The sequence below is a fragment of the Apteryx rowi genome, unplaced genomic scaffold (genome assembly GCF_003343035.1).
Source record: "Apteryx rowi isolate R43461 unplaced genomic scaffold, aptRow1 scaffold_14, whole genome shotgun sequence".
Lineage (NCBI taxonomy): Eukaryota > Metazoa > Chordata > Aves > Apterygiformes > Apterygidae > Apteryx > Apteryx rowi.
In genome coordinates this window covers 1030140-1036139 of record NW_020447641.1, presented here as the reverse complement: position 1 = coordinate 1036139, position 6000 = coordinate 1030140, and positions in this window count along the sequence as shown.

The following is a 6000-nucleotide window of genomic DNA, read 5'->3' as shown; positions in this document are numbered from 1 at the left end:
TGAGAGGCCATGGAAACACGCGGGACGCGAGCCGTGGGGCAGCGCAGGCTGCGGCTCGCTGGGCGCGTAGGCAGGAAAACACCTGCCTGGGCCTGAGGCGAGGCGGGAACCGGGGGGCCCCGCTCCTCCCGCGAGGGCACGTTTTGAGGCTCTTCATTCCCTGTGTCCTCGGAGCAGCAAAGCACCTCGCACCTCTGCCCTGGTGCAGGTTACAGGCCCCGGTGCCGTTTGGCTCTAATGATGTCACCTTGCACTCCCTTCATCTTGACCAGAGAAACAGCTCGGCTGGTGCTGATGGCGGTAAAAGTACGTGTCTGTACGTAAAGACATCGCACTGAGGGATTATTTTCCCAAGCTGCTATTTGAATTGAGAGACCAGCACAGATTTCCTACGTGCCTACATGTGGACATGGACTAGGCCTTGGAGAGGAGCAGCTCTGCCAGCCTGGTGGTTGAAGGGCAGGTAAATCATCTCAGTGTTGGACGGGGTCCCCCCCCTCCATAGCATGGCTGCAGCATCCCATGTTTTTGATGGTTGATTGCTGAAGCAAATAAATAAACAAAAAGAAAAAGCAGTACTACAGATGTCTCTTCCTGTGGAACTTAGGAGCATATCCATCTGTAACTTTTTTTCTCTTTCACAGATGATAGGCTTTAAGCTATATTTGTTATAGACCAATGTGTTCAGAGATGATAGCTTTTTATCAGTCTCTCAAATGACTTCCTTACAAACAGAAATTCAACAATGAGTAGTAATTAACATCTGTCTAGAATTGTATATGAAATGTGCAATATATAAAGCATATATATATATATATATATCTACACATATGTACAAACACACATATATTGCAGATGGGTACCTTTCTAAGGCATTGTTTGTATGCCTAAGGTTTTACCCAAGAAAATRCTGTTTCAGTTTAAGTAATAGGAAGTCATGCTCTTTCTGTTATAATACAGACATTTCCAACCTATTTATTTTTAGTTCTGTCTGGCTAGTTCAGCATGTGGTAACACTTTCCCTTCTCTTCTTATGATGCTAATTTTATTCTGATGCCCCAAGTCTTTCTGGCAACAGGTCCACCTCTTGTTTCATCTGCGGCAATGTCTATTAGAAAGCTACAACACACTACGACTAATACCAGGGTATACGAGAGTGTGTGCYGCTATCCGAGTACGAAATCAAGGACTGCTGCTAAGCCACAGGCATCGCCGTACGCCACCCCTGCCTCGCCGGAGCAATCCCACGGGCTGCGAAATGGCTTTCCCTTGCCTTGGCTGCCGCTGCTCTGCGACAGGCACCGTGGGGGTGCGTCCAGGCGCCTGGCTGGCGCCCGGGGAGCGGGGCAGTGCCGGGAGGCGCGGGGAGGCACCTCGGCGCTGCCCTCGCAGCGCGTCCCGCTCACCCCGCTCGGCGCTGGGCCGCAGCACGGGCTGCTGCGCCGCGTAGCAGCCGTCGGCCGCTGCGGGTGCCGTCGGGGCAGCCAATATTAGCCACGATCCTTTCTTATGCGCATCGTTCGGTTTTACAAAGCATGTTTCACAGCCAACACAGACTCGTTTGGGTATTTGGCTTGGGAGCCACCAGCGTTACCGGAATTATACAAGCTGCGCACGAGATGGTGAGATGATATCCGATTTGGTATGGACGTAGCTTATCGTTCGAGTGCTAATCAACCTGGGAATGGCCCTCGGGAGGGAGGTAAGCAGGTTTTTAACCTTCATGTTGCAGAACGTACAAGGAGGTTAAAAGAGGTTAAGGGTTTGCTTTGCGCAGGGCCGCAGCAGCAGCAGATGCCGATGGCAAGCGAGGACACGCTGCCGCTCTGAAAGTCAGCGACTTCTCCTCTGTCCCAAAAGCAAGGGGGGGGGTGGCCGGGGGGGGGGGTCGCCATGGGGTCCAGCCAGCCTCTGCACCGTGGCAGGCCAGAGAGGAAGGGACAGCAAGGCCCCAGCTTGGTTTGAAAGTCTGCATTTTAAATGCAATTATTTTTCCTCATATTCGGACAAGAGGAGCTCCAATTAATTGCAGTTGAGGGTCCCCCAGAATGAAAATCACTTGACCCTATTGAATATCTGAAGTACATGATGATTGCCATTTTTAAAGCATGCCAAGTTCTAGTAAAGGATAGACAAGAGTGGTTAGAGTTGAGAAAAGTATAGTCATGTCTGTTAAATATTGTACCAGTATTAACCCCCGCATGGGGAAAACCTCCTGACATATTTAGATGCAATGGTTTGAAGGCACAAGCTCTTTGCTCATCGTTAAAGGAAATATTCTCTTGGCTAAACTTTCTACCAGAAGACAAGTTGCCCAAAACTAAACCATTGATTCAAAAGCTTAATCTCATTTAATGTTTCAAACTCCTCACCTGCAACATCATGCTATGTAACACTAAAAATACGTTAGTCCCGTATCACTAAGCAGCTGGGGGGATGCCGTCACTGCACAACGAGCAGCGTTGGCAGAGGAGACGACTGGTGGCACCGGTGCGGGTGGTGGCACCTGCCCAGCCTTTGTGCTGAGGCTTTTGTGGTGGCTTCAGCTGCCGCTTCCACCTTGAAAGCTACATAGCTTTCTCCTCCTGGCTCTTTGGACGTTTCTTACACGATGAATTGCCTAGGAGGAAGCAGTTAAAATTTAATTCGGGTAGGRATGGCAGCACATGCAAATGATATAGACTCTGCTAGCCCTTGTAGATTATATGATTTACACATTCACTCAAACAGCAGTGAATGAACAGTCCTATAGCAGGCACTACGCTATTGTGCTGTTACTTCTATGCCTTGTCTTTTTAATGAAAGGGCTTATACTTGCAAAGTTAATTAACTCATTTCTCAAAATCATTTACACATCTGCTCTGTTTCTGGTAAAACTTCAGTTTCACATTACTAACTAACTTTAGCATTATATTGGGGGGGGGGGGTACCAGACACGCTGTTTCATTTGCAATGACTTCAGATGTGAAGTTGCTAATAATGATGAATTTCCTAGGTGAAATTCGGCCTGTGAGTTTGCACTGGTAGCTGCTCTGGAAGGACAGGCAGATAGATGTTAGCCAAGAGCTTGTATTGGCCTTGCTGCCACCCTGCTGGTGTGCAGCGACCCAAAGTGCAGCATCCGCGGTGCCGGGGTGCTGCGGGCCCCTCTGGGCACCTGCAGGGCAGAGGCAGGCAGGACGCAGCCGGGCCCCCGCCGGCACCGGCACCGCAGCCGGGAGAGGAGCTGAGGGGCTCCCGACGGGGCCCTGCTGCTCCGCCGCCCCCGCGCTGCCCAGCGCTAGTGCGTCGGGAAGGGCTTTCCGCCTCAACACGAGTCTTTCATTGACTGCTACAAGGTGGGGGCATGGCTTGGGACAGCTGAAACCTGGGCAAACAAAAAGCGTGGCCCTCCTTCTGCTTTTAACACTGCAGTTCAGCAGCATGTCGGCTTGGGCAGCCTATGATGTGTCTGTGCACTGCTGATATTTACAGTAGAGTACATCATGCTAAGCTTAGCTTACAAGCCGATCACAAATGCATGATTTTCAGTATTTTAAGTAAGTAAAAGTGTCTTACTTACTCATGTCTATGTGAAGAACTCCACTTCCCTGTTTTCAGAGTGTGCTGCCTGTGAAGGCTTTTTTTCCACTTAGAGGATGCTAAACAGAAGATAGCCAATGAAATGAAGGAAAATTTAATTACAGAAAATATAACAGTCTTCAAAAAAAACAATGCTCTCTTGTCCCCACAAGGAAAAAATAAAAATAAAAGCCCTTTGGAAAAGCTGAGGAAATATTTGAGGCTGAGGTGAAAGGGACACAGCTTGACAAGTACGCTGAAAGCTGAATGTGGCTTGCCTGTGAGTGCAAAAATGAATAAATGTGTTTTATTCCATTATATTAATGAAATGGTTAATTTGGTTGCTATAGCAACAAAGAACAGCCATGCTAAAAAGCCAAAGGGCTATACATAATGCCTCATACAAGGTCTCTCTAATTCTAAAGCCGATTTTCTTAGCTACAGTAGAAGCGATCTGTGTTTTCAATATCATCTTAAGCTTTTGCATCAAATCCTCTAGCTAATCCAATAAATAGGCTATTAGCATAAAACAGCATATATGTTTGAACCTCATAAAACTTATAAAAGGGGTTTACCTATGCAGAGTCATAAGAAAAGATCAGGTGAGTGCAGAGTGGGGCTCTTTAAAGAGCCTGTTCTGCATGCGGCAGGGCAGCAGTGCATGTGTTACAATAGGAAGTTCCTGCAATTATTAAACAAACACGTGACTGTACAGGAAATCACTGCAGAGGTAGCTGAAACATCCAGCCGTAATTATGCTTCCCACCCTGACAGGTATTTCGCCTTACAGAAATAGACTGTTTCCTTTTCACTTGCATTTTGCATTATTTTGTTTGAAAATAATAATGCTTAAAGATTTCAGACAGGACTCCTGTAGTGCTTTTGTTTGTGTGCTAATGTGAAAGCCTCGTAAAGGATGACCCCCATGGCCTTGCCAGCAGCTGGGACAGCAGACTAATTACTATTAAAGTCTGTGTCAAAGCAAAGGCCAGGAGGCCCATTCACGCCATCCGAGGCGGTCTGGGCCAGGCCCCGTGGTGGTGCCGCTGGCAGGGTGGGCTGGGGCCGGGGCCAGGGCCAGGGATGAGGGCAGGGGCCAGGGATGGGGCTGGGGATGAGGCTGGCAGTGGCAGTGCTGCACTGTCCCGTCCGGCCCCTGCTCGGGAAGGAGCCGTACACCACAGTGAGCAGCGCTTGCATTCACTTTGGCTCTTTCTTGGTAGAGAGAGTGGTCAAACACCATACTGCTTGCTTCCTGAAACATAACTGCAGGAGACCATGGTGCACCCCTGCAAGAAGCAGAAGGCCCTGCTTCCACTCACTAACCTCTGCGTCTTGCACCCACAGAAGCAAAAAGTAGGTTTTTTTTTTTTTTTTTTTTTTTTAATCTTCAGGCCATCTAAATTTGCATGATAACAACATCTCATTTCCTAAGAAACTTTGGTTCCTCAACAACTGGGCATGAAGCCTTCAGTGCCTAGGCCTAAACCTGTCTCCATTAAGGCAAAAGCTGTGACTATTACTAGTCCCTGGACTAAACAGGTGAGAAAAATGTCCTTAGACTGATGATTAGTTCCAGCCATTGAGGTGTGACTCTGATATAGGCAATTCCCTGTGAGCTGCCACTGGAAGCATTTGATCCTGACTGCTGCTTTCTCGGCTGCAATGTAACAAAAGAGCCCTCAGAGTCGAAGGCATTAATATCGAGGACCAACTTTAACCATATCATGATTTAATGTGTTGAAGAAGAAAAGTGCTTGGTCTTGAGAAAAGACAAAGGAAGATCAGTGGTTGAAGCTGTTTTACTAAACTTGCACGAAATTCATTTAAGACGCTGTTGTCTCTGCTGAACATTACAAAAACGTGTGAGCCACAACTTTGAACTATTTGTTGCCCTTGTCTTAAGAATCCTGTTGTCAAATACATGCAAAGCAGACAGGTAAGCACTGCCTAACCACTGCCAGAAGGCTTTGCTGTAGCTGTTAGTGCAGAGGGGCCCAGGCATGTGGGCTGTAAAAAACAGCACCCAGGGTACTGCAGGAAGCCTTCTCCCTACTCAGCTATACTGCAACAGCGAATTTACTGGAGATGCTTGATATTTCTACTGCACAAGAATCCCCAGTGAATTCAGGTGTATGTTAGTATTTGGCAAAGCACACGCAAACCGAACAGCTCGGGTTTTCAGCTGCTGAGCCCCAGTGGGAAGGTGTTTCTTCTGGTCCAGGATTCAGCCAGTGTTAATTCACATACGTTGCCCAGCCTGGGTATGCAAAATCATCCAGGCAGACAACACAAGGTAAATCTTAGTAATTCTTTTACAGAAAATGATCGGTTGCATTGCATTGCGGTAACTTTATTTTGCTTTAACTAGAAGTGTGTGTTTATCATTAAGCTCTGAGGCTGTCTAGAGACCTTGCCTGTGAAGAGGAACTCTTCATC